The following is a 25,085-nucleotide window of genomic DNA, read 5'->3' as shown; positions in this document are numbered from 1 at the left end:
TCCTTCCTGCTCTACTACCACTACCACTACCATTTGTCTGCTACTGGACGGTCAGCTACAACATTTGTCTGCTTCTGGCAACAACTTGGTTGGACCCTTACCATCAAGCTTGCTAAGTTGTAAGAGCCTAGTAAGGGTTCGACTTGAACGAAATAACCTTGAAGGAGATATCACCGGGATGGGAGCTTATCCAAATCTTCTCTATATTGATGTCAATTCAAATAAATTGTTCGGCAGATTATCTCATCTTTGGGGTGAGTGCTACAAACTTACTGTGTTACATGCATCAAACAACAATATAACTAGAGTAATACCATCATGTATAGGGAAATTAACTCAGCTGGGGATACTTGATGTTTCATCAAACAAGCTTGAAGGACAGATTCCAAGAGAAATCAGCAAGGTAACGATGTTGCTTAACCTGAGCCTTTCTGGTAACTTGCTCCAGGGAAATATGCCACAAGAAATTGGATCACTTAACAACTTGGAGTATCTAGATTTGTCATCAAACAACCTAACTGGGCAAATACCAAGATTAATTGAGCACTGCCTAAAGATTCACTTTCTAAAGTTGAGCCACAATCACCTAAATGGTACATTTCCTATCGAACTTGGGATGTTAGTAAACCTACAAGATATGTTAGTAAACATCATCACCGCGGTGGTTTCCGTGGTCATCGTGGTGGCCGAGGCGGTCGAGGTGGCCGCTATCGTCCACGTCAGCATTCTGTGGTTGTTGACCAGACGGCTGTTGGCGGGGCTACTGAGGAGCCTGGGTTGTCTAGCCAGGCTATGGAGGTGGTGACGGCACTGGCTGATGTGGAGGTTCCTGGGAATGTTGAGGTCGGGTATATGTCGGTGGAGGTTTCTGACAGGACTGATCTGGACAGGGCGGCCAAGTGGGCGTGCAAGAAGGAAAGAATGTTGTGCTACCGCTGTGGCGAAAAGGGCCATTTCATTGCTGAGTGTGTGGCAGTTTTATGCGATACATGTGGGAAACCAGCCCATGACTCGGGGGCATGTCCGCTTTTGAGGGAGCAGGTACCGACTCTTATGATGTATGGAGTGTACTGTGCAGAGCTCACGTTTTTTGAGTCTCCGACCGAGAGGGAGGTTCCTGATGAGGCTCAGAGTGTGACCACTGGGGTTGTCAAAGTGACCAAAGGAGAAGTCTCTGAGACCCAGATTGTGCAGCGGCTCCGGGAGCTTGCGCCAGGAGACTTCCACTGGGAGCTTGTCAGTCTCGAGGCAAATTTGTTTAGGGTTGAGTTCCCGACAGTGAAGGATTAGCAGAGGCTGCTGAGTTTTGGGATGTGCAAAGTGCCAGGCACTGAGGGCATCCTTGAGTTCCAAGAGTGGAAGTTGATAGAGCCTCAGGGTAAACCTCTTACCCAAGCCTGGTTGCGTTTTTCGGAAGCTCCTTCGAAGCCTATGCAGGATGATAGGGTCGTTGCTAGCTTGGGCATCATGGTGGGAAAGCCTGAGCGAGTAGATATGGCCTTTACTAGAGCTCATGGGGCTGCTCGCCTACTGGTTAGTATTTTGGATATTGAGTTTGTGCCTGATGTGGTCAAGTGGGCATATCGAGGCCAGATTTACAACCTTGAGATTGAGTTTGAGGATGAGAGCCTATTTGCTGAGGCACCTACCGTGACTGACGTTGATATGCACGAGGGTGATGACGATGCGGGAGTTAAGGAGACTCCGGTCGCTGATCCTGGACGAGAGATGTCCGAGGGACCAGGGTCTGTTGCTCAAACGACCGGGGATGGGACGGCGCCTCCTTCCTCGGTACCGTCGACCACTCTGAGATTTGGGTCTATCGAGCCTGCTACTGCACCTCCGAGACTATGGAGCGAGCGGGTGGAGTATTTTGAGGATTTTGAGCACTCTTTACCTGCGTTGGACTTTGAGGGCCCGGGCATGGAGGGTTCTTGCGCGGAGGGGAGTCCGGAGCTAGTGTTCTCGCCTCCCTCGGATACTGTTGAGACGACGGAACTGCAGGTGGTGGTTCCGAGCTCTGAAGGGGGGTCGAGGCAGGTGGCCTCGACGCCCCCTTCTCCTCTCGCTCAGGTCGGGGCTACCGTGATGGAGGCTTTATCTTCGGGGGGGGCAGGTGGCCTCGGCGCCTTCTTCACCTATCCCTGGGCCGGGACTGTAGGTGGCAGGTCCGGTCTTTGGAGGGGGCTCGGGGCGGGTGGCCTCGGAGCCCTCTTCACCTTCCGCGCCTAGGGTGGCCGCCCTACCGTTGGCGCCGGCGAGCACTCTTGGCCAGCGGCCTGGGGTGGATGGGGAGCGTGGGCAGGCGGCCCATGGTACCCCATCAACTTACTCGGCGCCTTCTTCCGGTCGTGGAGACCGGTTGAGTGTTCGGGGGGTGACAAGAGGTCACTCCCCGGGCAACTTCACTCGGGAGGAGGTGATAACGTTCGACGGGATTCCGGACCAGGCGTCTGAGGGCCGACGGTTGAGCTGCCGTCTTTAGGGCCGTCCGGAGTTGGACGACATGCAGCAGCGGTGCGCCATGAGGGTGGCCAAGCTTCGTGATGTCCAGGTCACTACTGGTATGTCGGTTAATACTTCTAATTCCATCTTGCATTTTTCGAACGATGAGATTGTTGATAATGCAAACCAATTAGGGATTTCACTAGGTAGTAATGAGGGTGAAATTTCTAATTCCATAAATGATTTGCTGGATCTAGAGGCCGAGAGGGCTTTAGATATGATTCGTAACTTAGCTGCCGTCAAACCCATGAATGACTCCGAGATTGATGCTTTGGGGGTCCGGGTGCTGGATGATTTTTGTGCCAATCTCGCTAATCCCCTCCCGGAGCCGGAAGAGGAGGATGAGAGTGTCGAGATTGATGTAGTAAGACCTCCAAAAACTGGGAGTGAGGACCGGGTGGACACGAGTGTTGGAAATATGCTCTAGAGGCAATAACAAATTAGTTATTATTATATTTCCTTGTTCATGATAATCGTTTATTATCCATGCTATAATTGTATTGATAGGAAACTCAGATACATGTGTGGATACATAGACAACACCATGTCCCTAGTAAGCCTCTAGTTGACTAGCTCATTGATCAATAGATGGTTACGGTTTCCTGACCATGGACATTGGATGTCGTTGATAACGGGATCACATCATTAGGAGAATCATGTGATGGACAAGACCCAATCCTAAGCCTAGCACAAAGATCGTGTAGTTCGTATGCTAAAGCTTTTCTAATGTCAAGTATCATTTCCTTAGACCATGAGATTGTGCAACTCCCGGATACCGTAGGAATGATTCGGGTGTGCCAAACGTCACAACGTAACTGGGTGGCTATAAAGGTACACTACGGGTATCTCCGAAAGTGTCTGTTGGGTTGGCGCGAATCGAGAGTGGGATTTGTCACTCCATGTGACGGAGAGGTATCTCTGGGCCCACTCGGTAGGACATCATCATATGCGCAATGTGACCAAGGAGTTGATCATGGGATGATGTGTTACGGAACGAGTAAAGAGACTTGCCGGTAACGAGATTGAACAAGGTATCGGATACCGACGATCGAATCTCGGGCAAGTACAATACCGCTAGACAAAGGGAATTGAATACGGGATTGATTAAATCCTCGACATCGTGGTTCATCCGATGAGATCATCGTGGAACATGTGGGAGCCAACATGGGTATCTAGATCCCGCTATAGGTTATTGGCCGGAGAGTTGTCTCGGTCATGTCTGCATGGTTCCCGAACCCGTAGGGTCTACACACTTAAGGTTCGGTGACGCTAGAGTTGTTATGGGAAATAGTATGTGGTTACCGAAGGTTGTTCGGAGTCCCGGATGAGATCCCGGACATGACGAGGAGCTCTAGAATGGTCCGGAGGTGAAGATCGGTATATTGGACGAAGGGTATTGGAGTCCGGAATTGTTCCGGGGGTACCAGGTGATGACCAGCGTGTCCGAAAGGGGTTTCGGAGGCCCCGGCAAGCGTTGGGGGGCCTTATGGGCCAAGGGAGGGGGCACATCAGCCCACTAAGGGGCTGAGCGCCCCTACCACCCCATCTCACGTAACCAGGAGAGGTGGGGGCGCTATCCCTAGGGCAGCCGCCCCTCCCGGCTTGGGGGGCAAGTTTCCTAAGGAGTGGGGGCGCCCAAACCCATCTAGGGTTTCCCCTGTGGTCGCCGCCCCTCCCCTAGGGAACCCTAGGGCGCCTCCCCCTCCTCCCTTCCCCCTATATATAGTGAGGGAGAGAGAGGGCAGCCGCACCCATCCCCTGGCGCAGCCCTCTCCCTCTTCCAACACCTCGTCCTCCTCCGTAGTGCTTGGCGAAGCCCTGCCGGAGAACCACGAGCTCCATCACCACCATGCCGTCGTGCTGTCGGAGTTTTCCCTCAACTTCTCCTCTCCCCTTGCTGGATCAAGAAGGAGGATATGTCCCCGGGCTGTACGTGTGTTGAACGCGGAGGTGCCGTCCGTTCGGCACTAGGATCATCGGTGATTTGGATCACGACGAGTACGACTCGATCAACCCCGTTCACTTGAATGCTTCCGCTTAGCGATCTACAAGGGTATGTAGATGCACTCTCCTTCCCCTCGTTGCTAGATTACTCCATAGATTGATCTTGGTGATGCGTAGAAAATTTTGAATTTCCGCTACGTTCCCCAACAGTGGCATCATGAGCTAGGTCTATGCGTAGTTTCTATGCACGAGTAGAACACAAAGTAGTTGTGGGCGTCGATTTTGTCAATTTACTTGCCGTTACTAGTCTTATCTTGATTCGGCGGCATTGTGGGATGAAGCGGCCCGGACCAACCTTACACGTACGCTTACGTGAGACCGGTTCCACCGACTGACATGCACTAGTTGCATAAGGTGGCTGGCGGGTGTCTGTCTCTCCCACTTTAGTCAGATCGGATTCGATGAACAGGGTCCTTATGAAGGGTAAATAGAAATTGGCAATTCACGTTGTGGTTTTGGCGTAGGTAAGAAACGTTCTTGCCAGCAACCTATAGCAGCCACGTAAAAACTTGCAACAACAATTAGAGGACGTCTAACTTGCTTTTGCAGCATGTGTTTTGTGATGTGATGTGGCCAAAGGATGTGATGAATGATATATGTGATGTATGAGATGATCATGTTCTTGTAATAGGAATCACGACTTGCATGTCGATGAGTATGACAACCGGCATGAGCCATAGGAGTTGTCTTAATTTATTTATGACCTGCGTGTCAACATAAACGTCATGTAATTACTTTACTTTATAGCTAACCGTTAGCTGTAGTAGTAGAAGTAATAGTTGGCGAGACAACTTCATGAAGACACGATGATGGAGATCATGATGATGGAGATCATGGTGTCATGCCGGTGACGATGATGATGATGGAGCCCCGAAGATGGAGATCAAAAGGAGCAAAGTGATGATGGCCATATCATGTCACTATTTGATTGCATGTGATGTTTATCATGTTTTTACATCTTATTTGCTTAAAACGACGGTAGCTTAAATAAGATGATCCCTCACTAAAATTTCAAGAAAAGTGTTCTCCCTAACTGTGCACCATTGCGAAGGTTCGCCGTTTCGAAGCACCACGTGATGATCGGGTGTGATAGATTCTTACGTTCGAATACAACAGGTGTTGACGAGCCTAGCATGTACAGACATGGCCTCGGAACACATGCGAAACACTTAGGTTAACTTGACGAGCCTAGCATGTACAGACATGGCCTCGGAACACGGAGGACCGAAAGGTCGAACATGAGTCGTATAGAAGATGTGATCAACATGTGATGTTCACCGATGATGACTAGTCCGTCTCACGTGATGATCGGACATGGCCTAGTCGATTCGGATCATGTATCACTTAGATGACTAGAGGGATGTCTATCTGAGTGGGAGTTCATGAAATAATCAGATGAACTCAGTTATCATGAACATAGTCAAAAGGACTTTGCAAATTATGTCATAGCTTACGCTTTAGTTCTACTGTTTTAAATACGTTCTTAGAGAAAATTTAGTTGAAAGTTGATAGTAGCAATTATGCAGACTGGATCCATAAACTAAGGATTGTCCTCATTGCTGCGCAGAAGGATTATGTCCTTAATGCACCGCTCAGTGAGCTGAACCTCAAGCGTCGGTTGTGGATGTTGCGAACATCTGACATACACGTTTTGATGACTACATGATAGTTCAGTGCGTAATGCTAAATGGTTTAGAATTGAGGCACCAAAGACGTTTTTGAAACATCGCAGAACATATAAGATGTTCCAAGGACTGAAATTGGGATTTCAGGATAGTGCCCGCGTCAAGAGGTATGAGACCTCTGACAAGTTTCCTAAGCCTGTAAACTAAGGAGAAAAGCTCAATCGTTGAGCATGTGCTCAGATTGTATGAGTGCTACAATCGCTTGAATCGAGTGGGAGTTAATCTTCCAGATGAGATAGTGATGGTTCTCCAAAGTCACTGTCACCAAGCTACTGAAGCTTCGTGATGAACTATAACATATCAGGGATAGATATGATCCTTGAGCTATTCGCGACACCGCGAAAGTAGAAATCAAAAAGGAGCATCAAGTGTTGATGGTTAGTAAAACCACTAGTTTCAAGAAGGGCAAGGGCAAGAAAGGGATACTTCATGAAACGACAAATCAGTTGCCGTTCTAGTAAAGAAACCCAAAGTTGAACCCAAGCCCGAGACTAAGTGCTTCTTTAATAAGGGGAACAGTCACTGAAGCAGAACCACCCTAGATACTTGGTAGATGAGAAGGCTGACAAGGTTGACAGAAGTATGTATTGGACATACATTATAAATGTGTACTCTACTAGTACTCCCAGTAGCAGAAGGGCATTAGATACCGGTTCGGTTGCTAAGTGTTAGTAACTCGAAATAAAAGGCTACAGAATAAACGGAGACTAGCCAAAGGTGAGACGACGATATGTGTTGGAAGAGTTTCCAAGGTTGATGTGATCAAACATCGCACGCCCCGTCTGCCATCGGGATTGGTGTTTGCGTTGAGCATAGACATGATTGGATTATGTTTATTGCAATACGATTATTCATTTAAGGAGAATAATGGTTACTCTGTTTATTTGAATAACACCTTCAATGGTCTTGCACCTTAAATAAATGGTTTATTGAATCCCGATCGTAGTGATACACATGTTCATGCCAAAAGATATAAGATAGTAATGATAGTACCACATACTTGTGGCACTGTAATTTTAGTCACAATGGTATAAAACACATGAAGAAGCTCCATGTTGATGGATCTTTGGACTCGCTTGATTTTGAATCACTTGAGACATGCAAATCATACCACATGAGCAAGATGACTGAAAGGCCTCGTTTTCAGTAAGATGGAACAAGAAAGCAACTTGTTGGAAGTAATACATCTTGATGTGTGCAGTCCAATGAGTGTTGAGGCATGTAGTGGATATCGTTATATTCTTACTTCACAGATGATTTGAGTAGATGCTAAGTATATTTACTTGATGAATCACGAGTCTGAAATATTGAAAGGTTCAAGTAATTTCAGGGTGAAGTTGAAAGATCGTCGTGACAAGAGGATAAAATATCTATGATATGATCATAGAGATGAATATCTGAATTACGAGTTTGGCACAGAATTAGGACATTGTGGAAATTGTTTCACAACTAATACAGCCTGGAACACCAAAGTGTGATGGTGTGTCCGAACATCATAACTGCACCCTATTGGATATGATGCATACCATGATGTCTCTTATCGAATTACTAGGCATTAGAGACAACCACATTCACTTTAAATAGGGCACCACGTAATTCCGATGAGATGACACTGTATGAACTATGGTTTAGAGAAAACTAAGCTGTCATTTCTTAAAAGTTTGGGGCTGCGACGCTTATGTGAAAAAGTTTCAGGCTGATAAGCTCGAACCCAAAGAGGATAAATGCATCTTCATAGGACACCCAAAACAGTTGGGTATACCTCCTGTCTCAGATCCGAAAGCAATAGGGATTGTTTCTCGAATCAGGTCCTTTCTCGAGGAAAAGTTTCTTTCGAAAGAATTGAGTGGGAGGAAGATATAACTTGATAAGGTTGTTGAACCTTTACTTCAACCAAGAGTAGCGCAGCACAGGAAAAATGTTTCTGTGGCACCTGCCTCAGTTGAAGAGAAAGCTAATGATGATGATCATGGAGCTTCAGATCGAGTTACTATAGAACCTCATAGGTTGACAAGGGTGTGTACAACTTCTAAGTGGTAACCATGTCTTAAAGATCACGTTGTTGGACAACGATGAACCTATGAGCTATGGAGAAGTGATGGTGGGCCCGGATTCCGAAAATTGGCTCGAGACCATAAAATCCGAGAGAGGATCCATGTATGAAAACAAAGTGTAGACTTTGGAAGAACTACTTGATGGTCGTAAGGCTGTTAGGTACATGTGGATTTTAAGAAGAAGACGGACGTGGACGGTAATGTTATCATCCATGAAGCTCGACTTGTGGCGAAGAGTTTTTCACAAGTTCAAGCAGTTGACTACCCGTAGCGATGCTTAAGCCCGTCGGAATCATGTTAGCATAAGCTGCATTTATGAAATCTGGCAGATGGATGTCAAAACAAGTTTCCTTACCAGTTTTTGTAAGGAAAGGTTGTATGTGATACAATCAGAAAGGTTTTGTCGATCCTAAGGATGTTAAAAGGTATGCTAGCTCCAGCGATCATTCCATGGACTAGAGCAAGCATCTCGGAGTCGGAATATACACTTTGATGAAGTAATCAAAGTTTATGGGTTTATACAAAGTTTGTTGGAAACTTGTATTTACAATAAAGTGAGTGGGAGCACTACAACATTTCTGATAAGTATATGTGGATGACATATTGTTGATCCGAAATGATGTAGAACTTCTGGAAAGCATATAGGGTTATTTGAAAAGTGTTTTTTCAATGGAAAACCTTGATTAAGCTGCTTGAACATTGAGCATCAAGATCTATAAGGATAGATCAAAAACGCTTAATGGTACTTTCAAATGAGCACATACCTTGACATGATCTTGAAGGTGTTCAAGATGGATCAACCAAAGAAGGAGTTCTTGCCTGAGTTGTAAGGTATGAAGTTAAGAATTAAAGCTCGACCATGGTAGGAGAGAGAGGAAGGAGGAAGGTCGTCCCCTATGCTTTTGTCATAGGCTCTATACGGTATGCCATGCTGAGTACCGCACCTGATGTGTGCCTTGCCACATGTCTGGCAAGAGGGTACAAAGGTGATCTAGGAGTAGATCACCAGATAGCGGTCAAAATTATCCTTAGAGGAATAAGGATATGTTTCTCGGTTATGGAGGTGATAAAGAGTTCGACATAAAGAGTTACGTCGATGCAAGCTTAACACCTATCCGGATAGCTCTGAGTAGAGATACCGGATACGTATAATGGACCAACAATTTAGAATAGCTCCAAGTAGAACAGTTATTTGAAATGGCTCCAAATATAGCATAGAGATTTGTGAAGTACATACGGATCTGAATGTTGCAGACCCGTTGACTAAAACCTCTCTCACAAGCAACATGATCAAACCTAGAACTCATTGAGTGTTAATCACATAGTGATGTGAACTAGATTATTGACTCTAGTTAACTCTTTGGATGTTGGTCACATGGCGATGTGACCTGTGAGTGTTAATCACATGGCGATGTGAACTAGATTATTGACTCTAGTGCAAGTGGGAGACTGTTGGAAATATGCTCTAGAGGCAATAACAAATTAGTTATTATTATATTTCCTTGTTCATGATAATCGTTTATTATCCATGCTATAATTGTATTGATAGGAAACTCAGATACATGTCTGGATACATAGACAACACCATGTCCCTAGTAAGCCTCTAGTTGACTAGCTCGTTGATCAATAGATGGTTACGGTTTCCTGACCATGGACATTGGATGTCGTTGATAACGGGATCACATCATTAGGAGAATCATGTGATGGACACGACCCAATCCTAAGCCTAGCACAAAGATCATGTAGTTCGTATGCTAAAGCTTTTCTAATGTCAAGTATCATTTCCTTAGATCATGAGATTGTGCAACTCCCGGATACCGTAGGAATGCTTTGGGTGTGCCAAACGTCACAACGTAACTGGGTGGCTATAAAGGTACACTACGGGTATCTCCGAAAGTGTCTGTTGGGTTGGCGCGAATCGAGACTGGGATTTGTCACTCCGTGTGACAGAGAGGTATCTCTGGGCCCACTCGGTAGGACATCATCATATGCGCAATGTGACCAAGGAGTTGATCACGGGATGATGTGTTACGGAACGAGTAAAGAGACTTGCCGGTAACGAGATTGAACAAGGTATCGGATACCGACGACCGAATCTCGGGCAAGTACAATACCGCTAGACAAAGGGAATTGAATACGGGATTGATTAAATCCTCGACATCGTGGTTCATCCGATGAGATCATCATGGAACATGTGGGAGCCAACATGGGTATCCAGATCCCGCTATTGGTTATTGGCCGGAGAGTTGTCTCGGTCATGTCTGCATGGTTCCCGAACCCGTAGGGTCTAAACACTTAAGGTTTGGTGACGCTAGAGTTGTTATGGGAAATAGTATGTGGTTACCGAAGGTTGTTCGGAGTCCCGGATGAGATCCCGGACATGACGAGGAGCTCCGGAATGGTCTGGAGGTGAAGATCGGTATATTGGACGAAGGGTATTGGAGTCCGGAATTGTTCCGGGGGTACCAGGTGATGACCAGCGTGTCCGAAAGGGGTTTCGGAGGCCCCGGCAAGCGTTGGGGGGCCTTATGGGCCAAGGGGAGAGGGCACATCAGCCCACTAAGGGGCTGAGCGCCCCTCCCACCCCATCTCACGTAACCAGGAGAGGTGGGGGCGCCATCCCTAGGGCAGCCACCCCTCCCGGCTTGGGGGGCAAGTTTCCTAAGGGGTGGGGGCACCCAAACCCATCTAGGGTTTCCCCTGTGGCCGCCGCCCCTCCCCTAGGGAACCCTAGGGCGCCTCCCCCTCCTCCCTTCCCCCTATATATAGTGAGGGAGAGAGAGGGCAGCCGCACCCTTCCCCTGGCGCAGCCCTCTCCCTCCTCCAACACCTCGTCCTCCTCCGTAGTGCTTGGCGAAGCCCTGCCGGAGAACCACGAGCTCCATCACCACCATGCCGTCGTGCTGTCGGAGTTTTCCCTCAACTTCTCCTCTCCCCTTGCTGGATCAAGAAGGAGGAGACGTCCCCGGGCTGTACGTGTGTTGAACGCGGAGGTGCCGTCCGTTCGGCACTAGGATCATCGGTGATTTGGATCACAACGAGTACGACTCCATCAACCCCGTTCACTTGAATGCTTCCGCTTAGCGATCTACAAGGGTATGTAGATGCACTCACCTTCCCCTCGTTGCTAGATTACTCCATAGATTGATCTTGGTGATGCATAGAAAATTTTGAATTTCCGCTACGTTCCCCAACAACGAGGACCAGCCCTAAGCGCAAATGGAAGCGCAAGATTTACCTGACGTCCGCGGTACGTAGGAGTGCTAGGATCCGCACGGCTAAAAAATTCCATGATGAGTTATGAGAGGAATCTTTTGGAATAGCAAAGGTCTTAAGGACTTGGCTAAAAGAAGGTTTCTTGCAGACGTAGCATCCATCGAGCATAGATTGGACTTTATTGCGTTGTCAGAAACTGGTAGAGAAAATTTATCACCACAATTTCTCAATACTTTATCGGGTGGTATTGAGTTTGACTGGCACTGTCTGCCACCGAGAGGAAGATCGGGAGGGATCTTACTTGGTGTTAGATGCGAGCCTCTTGAAGTTCGAAGTGTGGTCATGGGAGATTTTGCTTTTAAGTTCTGGGTGAGGTCTAAGGTTAATGGATTTGACTGGGCTCTGGTGGCAGTGTACAGTGCCGCACAGTCAGAATTCAAACCAGATTTCTTGGCCGACCTTGTTAGAGTTTGCGGGTCTGAGCAGCTCCCAATCCTGGTTGGGGGAGACTTTAATATTATTAGGAGGCGTGATGAGAAGAACAATGATAATTTTGACGGGAGATGGTCGTTCATGTTCAACACTATTATTGAAAGCTTGGATCTGAGAGAGATTGAGCTTTCAGGTAGGAAGTTCACATGGGCTAACGCCATGCCAAATCCAACATTTGAAAAGTTGGATCGGGTACTTGCAAGTGTCGAATGGGAACAGAAGTTTCCCTTTGTAACAGTTCGGGCTCTCTCTCGTGGGATTTCTGATCACACGCCTCTTTTTCTTGACTCTGGTGGGGCTTCCTACACGGGCAACAAGAGTTTGTTCTCGTTCGAGCTTGCGTGGTTCGAAAGAGAAGGCTTCCTGGATCTCGTAGCCAGAGAGTGGGCTAAGGATGCAGGCGGTAGGAATGCGCTTGAGCGCTGGCAGAATAAGATTAGGCACCTGAGAAGTTTCCTACGTGGGTGGGCTAAACATCTTAGTGGGATTTATAAGGTTGAAAAGGAACGGCTCCTTGCCCTTATTCGGTCCTTAGATGTAAAAGCAGAAACCACGGTTTTGCCAGCCGCCGAGCTTCATACCAAGCTTGACGCTGAGATGAGGCTGAAAGAACTCCTTCGTGAAGAAGAATTAAAGTGGGAACTGCGGGCCAAGGTACGAAGAGTGGTCCAGGGGGACGCGAACACTCAATTCTTCCACATGATAGCCAACGGCAAGCATAGGAAGAAGAGAATCTTCCAGCTTGAACAAGATGAGGGTACGATTATCGGCCAGGAAAACTTAAAGCTTTACATTACTGAGTACTACAAACAATTGTTTGGACCACCAGAGGAGAACTGTGTGTATCTGGATGAGTCTAGGGTTGAAGATGTACCTCAACTTACCACTGTTGAGAATGACATTTTAACCGCTCCTTTTTCGGAAAAGGAGGTATTCGAGGCCATCTCCCAGATGAAAAATAATAAGGCACCCGGTCCGGATGGTTTCCCGGCTGAGTTTTATAAGAAGTGCTGGCATATTATTAAAGGGGACCTGTTGCCGATGTTCCATGATTTGTTCTCGGGACACTTGCAACTTTTTCAGCTTAACTTTGGTACAATAACCCTGCTTCCTAAGAAAACAGAGGCCGTGAGAATCGAGCAATTCAGGCCTATCTGTCTTCTGAATGTCAGTTTCAAATTTTTTACCAAGGTCGGGACGATTAGGCTCACACAGATCGCGCATGCCGTGGTGCAGCCTACTCAAACCGCTTTCATGCCGGACAGGAACATCCTGGAAGTGGTTGTGGTCCTTCATGAAACGCTCCATGAGATTCACACGAAAAAACTTGACGGAGTTATTTTCAAGGTGGATTTCGAGATGGCGTATGATAAAGTCAAATGGCCGTTCCTTCAACAGGCCTTACGCATGAAGGGCTTTGATGAAGCTTGGGGACGCCAGGTGGAATTATCCACGCAAAAAGGGAGTGTTGGCATTAAAGTGAATGATGATATAGGTCATTATTTCCAAACGCATAAGGGTCTGAGACAAGGTGATCCTATGTCTCCCATTTTGTTCAATATTGTGGTTGATATGTTGGCGATCCTGATAGGGAGGGCGAAGGAGGCCGGTCAGGTGGGTGGCTTGGTGCCTCATCTAGTTGATGGTGGTGTGTCAATCCTGCAATACGCTGATGATACAATCATCTTTATGGAACACGATTTGGCAAAAGAAAGAAATATGAAGTTGGTGTTATGCTTATTCGAACAATTGACTCGATTAAAGATTATTTTTTATAAAAGTGAGCTGTTCTGCTTTGGTAGAGCCAAAGACGAACAAGAGGCTTATAGACAATTGTTTGGTTGTGAATTGGGGGCTTTGCCTTTTATGTATCTAGGTATTCCCATTCACCATCGTAAGCTAACAAACAGAGAGTGGAAGTGCATCGAGGATCGGTTTGAGAAGAAACTGAGTTGCTGGAAAGGAAAACTCATGTCTTATGGAGGCCGATTGATTCTTATTAATTCGGTGCTCACGAGTATGCCTATGTTCCTCCTTTCCTTCTTTGAGGTCCCAGTTGGGGTTAGGAAAAGACTGGACTTCTATCGATCCCGATTTTTCTGGCAGAGTGATGAACTTAAGAGAAAATACCGACTTACCAAATGGGATATTATCTGTCGACCAAAGGACCAAGGGGGGCCTTGGTATTGAGAACCTCGAAGTCAAGAACAGATGTCTTCTCAGTAAGTGGCTGTATAAGTTGTCAGTTGAGACAGAGGCAACGTGGGCATAGATTTTATGTAGTAAATATCTGCAGTCCAAAACCTTGTCCCAGGTCACTCTGAGACCAACTAATTCGCCGTTCTGGAAGGGGCTTATGAGAATCAAAGCTACCTTCTTTAACAGAGTTTATTGTCGGTAATGGCAACAATACTCGATTCTGGGAGGATACGTGGCTTGGGGACGTGCCTTTGGCAACCCAGTATCCGTCCCTATATCGTATTGTTCAGCGTCGTGAGGCTCTTGTTGCCACGGTTATGCAGTCCATTCCACTCAATATTCAGTTTAGGAGGGTGCTTGTGGGCGATCGATGGGAAGCATGGCTTCACTTGGTGCGTAGACTGATGGAGGTTCAGTTAGCTCCTCAGCCCGATCAGTTGTGTTGGAAGCTTACTACATCTGGGGAGTTCACAGATAAATCGATGTATATCAATATCATTAACTCTAGTGTTATTCCTAGTTCCAAACATGTTTGGAAAGTCAAAGTTCCTTTGAAGATTAAAGTGTTTATGTGGTTTGTCCATAAACAAGTAATTTTAACAAAGGATAATTTGGTTAAGCGCAACTGGACAGGTTCTACTAGGTGTAGTTTCTGTGATCGGGACGAGACTATCAAGCACCTCTTTTTTGACTGCCCGTTGGCAAGAGTTTTGTGGCGCTCTGTGCAAATTGCCTTTAACATTACTCCTCCGACTTCGGTCAACACGTTATTCGGGACATGGCTTGCTGGGATGTAGTCCGAAACAACTAGACACATTCGTGTAGGAGTTTGTGCGTTGTTATGGGCAATTTGGAACTGCAGAAATGATTTGGCTTTTAACAGAACAACAACTATTCATTTTTTGCAGGTTTTATTCCGGGCTACTGCGCTGATCCGTATGTGGTCCTTACTCCGACGGAGGCCAGGGAGCGTTTGGTTACTGGATCTGTCCGGTGGGAGATGGTAGCGCGGGATATCTTCAACCGGTTTGGATGGCGGTCATGTAATAGGATAGGCGATTAGTTTACCTATCTTCTCTCTTGCCAGCCGGTTGTGGCTTGTTGGGCATTTTGTTTTGGCGTTGAGGCTCTGTGTGAGCTAGCCGTTCTTTTTGTTTCCATACTTTAAGACCTTGTTGAACCTTATTTACTTTTTAATAAATGTGGCCGTATGCATCGTTCTGATGCAGAGGCCGGGGAGTCCCCCCTTTTCGGAAAAAAGTGACAATTCAATTGTTGGATCTATTCCAAGTCTGTTAGGCGGTCTTGGTATGCTTGAAGCCTTGAATCTTTCTCACAATGCACTGAACGACAGCATTCCACCATCATTTCGAAGCATGACCAGTCTCCTATCCATGGATGTGTCATACAACAGACTAGAAGGGTCAGTGCCACATGCTAGGTTTTTCGAAGAAGCTCCAATCAAATGGTTCAGGAATAATAAGAAATTGTGTGGTGTTGTGAAAGGTTTGCCCCCTTGTGACCTTCCTTGAAGTAGTAAACAAGGGAAAAAGTCTGATGCTAGTTTACTAGTTATTATACTAGTTGTTATATCTTTTGTGTTTGTCATTACACTAGTAACATGGCGTTGCAAAAGGAAGACAAATAAGATAGAAACAAGAAATGAAGTACAACAGACCATGATGTTCGCCATCTGGAACTTCGATGGGGAAGATGTGTACAAGAAAATTGTTGATGCCACAAACAATTTCAGCAATGCTTTTTGCATCGGATCTGGAGGGAATGGATCTGTCTATAGGGCTCAGTTACCAATAGGTGAACTATTTGCAGTGAAGAAGATCCATGTGGCAGAAGACGATGAGCAGTTTAACCGTGAAATACACTCATTGGTGAACATTCAACATCGCAACATTGCAAAGTTATTTGGTTACTGCTCTGCAACTCAGGGAAGATTCCTTGTATATGAATACATGGACAGAGGGAGCTTAGCAGCAGCTTTAAATTGTCTGGGAACTGCTGTTGAAATGGATTGGGCGAGGAGGTTAAATATTGTAAGGGATGTTGCTCATGCTTTGTCATACATGCATCACGATTGCTTTGCACCGATAGTCCACAGAGATATAAAGAGCAGCAATGTTTTGCTTGATCTGGAATTTAAAGCTTGCATCTCGGATTTTGGACTAGCAAAAATACTAGATGCAAATGGATCAAACTGCAGAAATCTTGCCGGGACAAAAGGATATCTTGCACTATGTAAAATTATATCCTTATGTTGGTACTTTTAGATAAACATACTACAAGAGTTTTTATTGATCAATGCACTTAGATGATAGAGGTAGAAAAACTGACTCTCGAATGTTGATATTTCTTCAGAGCTTGACTACACAACAAGGACCGAGAAGTGTGATATTTACCGCTTCGGAGTGCTTGTTCTAGAGTTGTTCATGCGACATCACCCAGGTGATTTCTTTTCATCCATTGTCGACAAAACTACTTTTTTTTGAACCGAACCAGCAGGAGCTCTGCCATTTTCCATTAAGAGGAGGGAACAACTGTACATCAGCTGAAGATCAGCTTACAGAGAAGGAGTAACCAAAACAGGCAAGAGGGCCATGAACAACCCTGTCGCCCAACACCTAAGCCTAACCCCCACATGCCTCAACTAAGAGGCGAAAGTCATCACTAGCAAGCCTAGCAACATCAGCTGCCGAAGTGCACTTTCCATCGAAGATTCTTCTGTTCCTTTCCAGCCAGATGTTCCAAAGAGCGAAAGATGCCATGGAGAGCGAGTTGTTCCTTGTTTTGTTGGGCTTGAGCTGGAGCAAAGCGCCCCACCAGGAGTTCACCGAGGAGGTAGCCAACGCTATAGCTGTGAGGTCAGCATGAGAAGCGCTCAGCGAAAGCCACACCTGCCTCACATAAGGGCACTGAAAAGAGAGATGTGCCGCCATTTCAATCACCAAGTCACATAGTTTACACTTTGGATCATGTGGCCATCCGTGCAATAGCAATCTGTCCGCAGTCCAGTTTCTGTTCTGAAGCAGAAGCCAAAGGAAGAACCTTATTTTCCTATCCGTTTTCACCTTCCAAACACTGGCCAGCTCAGGTTGGTGCAAGCGCCCAAGGAACTGTGCGTGGTACGCAGATTTGGCCGAGTACGAACCATCAGCCGACAGATGCCAGGCAATGCTATCTCTGGAGGTTGATAGTTGCACATTTTGGACCTTCTCCCAAAGTCCCAAGAATTGGTGGATTTCCTCGTGAGAGTTCATGCGCATTAATCCTCTCATCCAGCAACCACTGTGCAAGGTGTCTTTAACCAAGCTGTTTTTCTTTAAGGCCAATCTGAACATCAAAGGAGCTACCATAGCCGGGGACTCGCCGTCCAGCCATCTATCCTTCCAAAACTTGGCCGAGCACCCATCCCCGATGGTGATCTTAGTGCAAGCCTGGAAAACTTCCCTATCAGAGTCGTCACAAGGCACCGGAGTCCCCTTCCATGGTCTCTGAACATAGTCCCACTCCATCCACAGCCAGCGCAAGCGAAGAGCTCTACCAAAACATTTTAAGTCCTTGATACCGAGGCCCCCAGTCAACTTCGGAGCACACACTTTTTTCCAGGACACCATGCATTTCCCTCCATGGGCAACCTCTTCGCCAGCCCACAAAAAGCCCCGCCTCAGCTTGTCAATCCTCTTAATGAACCAAGCACTCAGATCAAAGGAGGTAAGGATGTACGTGAGAGTTGCTGTGAGGACAGAATTTACAAGCAAGCACCGTCCCAGCTTGGTCATGAGCTTCCCTTTCCATGGCTGCAATCGCCTAGCAAGTTTATCCAGGGTAGGCTGCAATTCAGCCCGGGTTGGTTTCCTAATACTCAGAGGCAAGCCTAGGTAGGTGCAAGGGAGGTTTCCAGAGATACCCCCAAAGTCAGCCAACAAGCTAGGCATATCAATTTTCTCGCATCTAATGGGGTAAGCGACAGTCTTGAGCAGGTTCGTTTGCAAACCAGAGATGTCACCAAACCTTGAAAGAATGGCCTGCACCCCCACAATGTCCTCTTGCTTAGGATTAATGAACAAAGCTGCATCATCAGCATAGAAGTTGACATGCAGACGAGCAGCTCTGTTGCAAATTGGGTAAAGGATGCCCAGATCAGTGGCTTTGGAAAGGAGCTTTTGGAGTGGGTCAAGAGCCAGAATGAACAACATTGGCGACAACGGGTCGCCCTGCCGCAGCCCACGCCTGTGTCTGAAAGGTTTCCCAGGAATTCCATTGAGCAGAACCCTAGAGGAAGAGGTGGCCAAAATCAAGGACACAAGGTCTCTCCATTTTTGCCCAAAGCCATAGGCCCGCAGCACCTCAAGCAAGTAGTCCCAATGCACAGAGTCAAAAGCTTTTGCTATATCCAATTTCACGAAGAGCATGGGAGTCCGCTTCACATGTGCCTCCTTAATCACGTTGCGAACAAAGAGGAAATTGTCATTGATGCATCTTTTTTTTATGAAAGCACTCTGGCTGTGGGAGACAATACTATCCAATTCAGGACCCAATCTGTTGGCCAATATCTTGCAAAGAATCTTCGCAATGCTATGCATCAAACTCAGGGGTCTGAAATCCCCAGCAGTAGCAGCCCCGTCCTTCTTTGGGATGAGCACAAGATGGGCGGTGTTCAGCAAATTCCAAGTGTCCCCTTTAAGGTCAAAGATCTGTTCCAACGCCTTCAGCAAATCAATTTTAACTAGATCCCAACATGCTTTGAAGAAATTACCAATGAAACCATCTGGACCAGGCGCCTTTTCGCCATGCAAAGACCATATAGCCACCTTGATCTCCTCCATGGTAACCTGGCAGTCCAGGTGCTGCAGCTGCGGTGTGGGGAGCTCAAGGAAGTTCTCATTCAAGCAGAAACGACGCGGCTGCATATTACCCAGAAGGCCCTGAAAATGATCGAAGAGGATCTTTTCTTTTTCCTTGTGCTCAGATTTTGCCCCCTGCTGCCCCACCAGTGTTGGAATATGGTTTTTACGCCTCCTCCCATTTGCCCTCAAGTGGAACAACTTTGTATTGGCGTCATTGACTTTGATCCCAAGCAATCTGGACTTCTGCCTCCACTTGATTCTCTCAATAGCCGCGAACCCTAGGAGCTTAGTTTTTAAGGAAGCTCTCAGGTTTCTCTCATCAGAGGAGAGATCTCTGTCCTCTTGGGCCACATCAAGTTGAAAAATAACTTCATTGGCAATGTCTTCCTGCAGTCTTCTAGCCTTTCTTTTCTCCTTGTCCCAATTCTTAAGAGCATTGGCCGTCCTGGTGAGCTTTGTGTGAAGGACCCTGATTGCGTCTTGGGAGTGAACATGCTTGTTCCAGGCCTGAGAGACGATCTGAGGGAACTCTTCCGATTTAAGCCAAAAGGACTCAAATCAAAACCCCTTGTACTTTTTACAATCCATCTTCTTTAGGACCAGGGGGCAATGGTCAGAGACAGAAGAGGACGCAGGAGACAATTGTAACTGGGGAAAAGCCAGCTCCCACTCCTTGGACATGAGCATCTTGTCGATTCTGGTGTGGGTTGCCTTTTCCTTTTCATTGCACCACGTGAAACGCCGCCCCAACAAAGGTAGTTCTTGCAGCTCCAGATCAGCAATCACAGCTTTAAACCTACCAATCATCCTCAAGTTCAGATTACTGTTGCTCTTATCTTCCACCCGGCAAATCATGTTGAAATCACCAACAATGAGCCACTCCTCCTTAGCAACCAATTTCAAGTTCCTGAGCTCTTGCAGAAATAAAATTTTGTCAACCTCCAGCTGCGGTCCATAGACATTGGATAAGTACCAACAGCGGTTGTCAGCTCTGCAGGTAACGGTGCCGGACAGGGAGAACTGAGCAGGTGCCAACCCATCAGCAGAAATCGTGAAATCCGAAGAGCAGGCAATGAGCATCCCACCCCTGGTGCCATTTGCCGGGTGGAAGATGAAGTTGTCTTGAAAGCGGGCACCCAGAGTTTCAGACACCAGTTTTTTGTCAAAAACAGCCAGCTTTGTCTCTTGAAGGCAAATGATATTACAGCCACAATCAGACACCAATTTAGCAACAGCCCCTCTCTTTGCCGGGTTGCAGAGGCCCCTAACGTTCCAGCTCATAATAGACAACTCCATATGGAAACCAAATCAAACTCAGCATCACACCAGCAACATCCACTCTTTGCCATCCAACAAGTTGTAACAGCCAACGGCCACACCAGCGCCCAGAACAGGGGAGCAATAAATTTTTCAAACATTGGGAAACAAAGGGGAAACTCAACACACATCAACATCAACCAGCTCAAGCCTGAACCACCATCAGCAAGGAGTCAGCAGAGCCCTTCTTTGGGCTGGCAGCGTCTACAAGGGAGGAGATCGCCTTGATGAAGAAGCCGGGCAGCGCCTGCTTGTAGAGGTTGCGGTAGCGCTGCAGGTCTTGGGCGCCAGGCGAGCCTTCAGGTGGGAGGAGCCCCCCCTTCTTCATGAGCACCAGTTGTGCTTTCTCCATGGACGGAAGATTGCGGGAGGGCTTCGCCGCAAGCCTGCCACTGGATCTGGTGGGCAGCAGCTCCGCGCACGCAGGCCCTTTCTTCTTGGAGCGCGGTCCGACCTCCGTCGGCGGAAGAGGGGAAGGGGAGGAAGAGGCCGCCGGGGTTGGAAGGATTGGCGGCAAGGCGGCGGAGGCCATGTTGATGAGGAAGGATTGTAGAGCATCCGGTGGATTTGGGAGGGGGCTGGTCATCTCCACAGGTTCTGATGCGTGGCTTAGTTCCTGTGAAGCGTTGCCTTCCACCAGATTGTGGCCCATCTCCACCGCCCCAGGTTCATGGCCCAGCTCCAAAAGGTCAAGGCCCGTCACCAGAGAGGCCAGAGGCGGCTCCACTGGGACGGAGCCCATCTCCACTCTAAGCCCACCACCGCCCAAGGACAGCCGCACCTCTTCAGCCAACTGGGCCAGCTTGCTAGCCCCCTCGTTATCTTCCACTGACTCAGCACCCTGACCGGCTATTGGGAGCGGAGAGAAGCAGATCAGATCTTGCACCATGGCCAGCTCAGCAGGTCCCACCAGCTTGTCGTCGTTCTCAGACCCATGAACCAGCGCAAGAGGTGGTCCACAGTCCATCAGGCTCTGAGTCTGCATCGTCTGGTCGGCCAGGGGTAGCAAAAGCAGACTTGCGAGAGAATGGGAGACAGCCATACTGGGATCCTCGGACTGCAGCAACGCTCCATCCCCAAACTGTGTGGTCAAACCATCCAAGGCAGTACACTTCTCTCCCGCACGCGTCACCACCAAAGCCTCCGCAGCAGCACACTGGGCCCCCATATCTGAGCCACTCTCAGCCAGGTGCGCATGCACGCCATGCATCGGCTCGTGGCCCGCCACAGCCTGGTCAAGCAGAGCAGCAGCAGCGACAGGGCCATGCAGCGCAGCGTCAGATGTCTCCTCTCTCCTCCATCCACCATGGCCGCCGGACGAAGATGCCGTAGACCGCAAGATGTGCTGACTACCACCGCCACCAGCAGGCGGACGACGGTCGCCAGAGGCGCGATCTCCAGTACGACCATCCCGGCCGCCCCCAAAGCTACTACTCCCACCGCCGCCGGCGCCGCCGTTGCCGTCTCTGTCCTCTGGGAAGCGCAGCCTAGAGTGGACCGGACCCCGAGAAGGAGGCGGCGGAGGAAAAGTGCCGTCATCGTACTCCAGGTTCCAGCGGTATCCCCAGGTTACCGGCCCTCCGCCGGAGGAAGATCCATCAGAAGGGATACCGCTAGCGTTGCTGTGGGAGCTGTTGTTGCTATCAGGGCTGCGGCCAGGCTGAGCAGAGTAGTCAAGAACCCTATCGAGGTGAAGCCGGACCGGACGGGCCAGCATCTGCAGAGGCCCTTGCCTGACCGCCGGCTCAGCTAGGATGCCCAGCTCCGGGAAGTGCAAGAGTGGCGACTCCACCTCGATTGGCTCCTCAAGGCAAAGGATGCCGCGGCGCGCCAGGTGGTTGACATTAGCCATCCACACCCAGAGCTGCAGGCAAGCAGTTTCCTCCTCGCAGTTGGTGGAGTGGTCGATGGAGTCGATGAGACCCGTGCCGGCGAACAGGGGGGTCGCCGAAGCAACGTCCCATGCATGGTCCGGCACACCCTCGATGCAGACGCGCACCTTGAACGGTAGAGTAGCAGCCACCGCACGCCTGAAGCGCGTCCAAGGCGCCAGCAGGAAGGAGACGCGCCCCAACACTAGGGGACCCTGGGCCCCCAGGGCCAGGTTCCTTGTGGCCGGGTCGGAGAAGGTGAACAAGAACTCCCCCGTCGCACGGAGGGTGACCTTGACGGCGTCGTCCGCGATGCGGAAGTGCGAGGCCACCGCCCTTTGCACCTCCATCAGCCGAAGATCCGGCCTGAAACCCACGACGACAGCGACGACCGCATGTCGCATGAGTCTATGCTCCGCATCCGCCATCGCTGCCGAGCGCGGCGCCACAGCGAAGACTGACAGCGAGTTATTCTTGTCCTCTGTAATTTAGCTTGGGGTTTTCACTTGTGTAAAACTGTAACAAATAAAGCAGGGCATGTAGCATAGGTGTAGCTCATGTCCTGGGCACTGTTGACATGCTCTGCACACGTATAGCAGGCATGGGCAAGGTGATAGTGTCGTGCTGTACTGCACGACCGGGACACACGCAGTGAGCGTGAGGCTGTAAAGGAGAGAGCAGTGTGTAGCTTCTCCTCACTTCAGTCAAAAAAACCAAAAAATATCAAAAACGAACTCAGCACAAAGTTAGTGCTGGGGGGAAACCATCGAGTACCTGGTGTGCATCCTGGTTGATTTCCTGCTGCTGATTCTTCTCCGACGACTCAAGATCCGAGTCCCGTGTGTGTCCACCGTTAGAAAGCGAGACTTTGGGCCTATCAAAGACCTCCGTCCTCCTCTCCCCTCCCGGCGCCTCCATGGTTCTCCTGGGCAGGGGAACGCGGTCTTGAGTTGGGCGGGAAGCACCACCAGCAGCGGGAACGAGGGGAGCTCTGCCAGAGGCAGGGGCGACTGGAGGCGAAGGAGCAGCCGGGGAAGGCGACTTCCTGACCGGGCACCCCCAAGCTTTATGACCAATCTCGCCGCAGAGAAGGCAGCAGGCAGCGTTCCGGCAAGAGGCAATGCGATGGTAAGGCGAAAGACATCGAAAACACTTCCCCTTGGCCTTCTTAAGAAGCAACAGCTTGAGCTCTGAAGGCGGGGGATGATGGTTGTGACGCATTGAAGAGCGAGGCCGCTGCCTGCTGCGGACCTGGGTCCAACCACCGCCATCAATGGCGTCGCCAGGCGCGTGCTCACGCCCCCCCACGCAGGAAGAGGCCTCCATCCCGCTAGGGCATGGCACGGAGATCATCGACCTGAGCCTAGGCCGAAGGGCAGAAGGGCCCCCCATCGCAGGCGCCATTAATGCGTCCCGGAAGGAAGCGGACCTCACCGCCGGTGGGCAAGCCCCCTCAACGACACGCACGGGGACAAAGCCAGCAGGGAGGGGAGGAGGAGGGGTAAGGGAGGACGCAGAGGTAGCGTCCGCCATGGCAAAGGGCGGCGAGGGCGCACGCCGCCGAGTTGGCGGCAGCACGAGCAGGGAGGAGATGAATTCTGAATTCGATTTCCGCTGTCGACAAAACTACATTACTTCGAAATTTGCTGGACACACGGCTCGCACTGCCGGGAGTTGAGATCGCAAGTGAGATGTTTCAAGTGATTGTCGTCGCGGTCCGGTGCATAGAGCCTGATCCATCACACCGTCCAACGATGCAACAAGTACTCAAGGTGTTCTCAACAGTTGAAAGATTGCCTACTGATCATCTTGATTATCTCCAAACCGGCATCGTCATCCCTGCCTGCTGGTCATGAATGGTCATCTGGCTAGCACATTGTTGTTTCTATGATTACATAGCCTCTCTGGTAATTTGTTTTCTTCCTTACCCTCGTGCCCTGTAGCTACATATGAATATTTGTATACAAGACAGAGCTCCTGCTATTTCTACAAAATCATTAATGAATAATCCATTCACATCCTGTGTCGGATGCCTCTTTTTGGATCCTATGGACATTATAAGATTCTCAAGCTATGAGCTGCTGCCTGTCACTTGGGACTGCAGCAAGCCCCACTGGTTGCTTATAAACAAGAATAAGACAGGTACAATGAAGCACCATTGCATGTGGTTTTGGAAGAAATGACCTAGAAAGCATGCATATTTTTTGTTCTGTATGGTCTGTAAGTGTTGGGTCTGTACCTAGCTAGCTAGGGTTCCTGATGCCGTTGCTGAAGATTGAGTATCACACAGTTTAGTGTGCATTCTACTGTACTTGCTAAAAAGAAAGAGAGGATACATATATATAGAGTTCTGTCCGTCTGCCTCGTGGTTGGAGCATTGGTGTGAGGAGGCAACATATCCTTCTGTCCCGTTGTCTGAAGGTGGAAGATTCTGTGTCAGGCCCCAAGTCGACAAATATTCAGAGTTTAGAAAACATAGCAAAAGCAGAGGATGCTTACTACTACATGCAAATATTCAGAGTTCAGAAAAACAGAGGAAGTTGAGGTTATGGTGTCGCTGGAGCAACGACCAACGAGTTTGCAATCCAAGCCCTCGGCTCGAAAGAGAGACAGAATTAAAAGCATGATCATCACACAAGGGATCTCCTGCAGGCGGTAAGCAGGCTGGGATGCCGGAAGGAAAGTCACGGTCGACATTCCTGTTGAGGATTGTTCAGATTCTGAACACAAAAATTCAGAAACAAGCACATTCGGTTTGGCTTATCATACTTTCTGCCTCGGCCTCCTCTGGAAGTCTGAATTTTCTGCTAAAGGATTCCTTCTGCCTTATGATTCTTCAGATTTGGTTTACCAATCTGAGCCTTTTGTTTGGCAGGCTGC

General features: G+C 48.6%; 1 pseudogene; it reads left to right on the top strand.

Annotated features, from left to right (window-relative positions):
- The first annotated feature begins 178 nt into the window (after positions 1–178).
- On the top strand, positions 179–24,117 carry LOC123150084 (MDIS1-interacting receptor like kinase 2-like; annotated as a pseudogene).
- Positions 24,118–25,085: the final 968 nt, after the last annotated feature.

This window comes from Triticum aestivum, chromosome 7A (genome assembly GCF_018294505.1).
Source record: "Triticum aestivum cultivar Chinese Spring chromosome 7A, IWGSC CS RefSeq v2.1, whole genome shotgun sequence".
NCBI lineage: Eukaryota > Viridiplantae > Streptophyta > Magnoliopsida > Poales > Poaceae > Triticum > Triticum aestivum.
The sequence above is the reverse complement of the archived record's forward strand: the minus strand, read 5'-3'. Positions and strand labels throughout refer to the sequence as shown.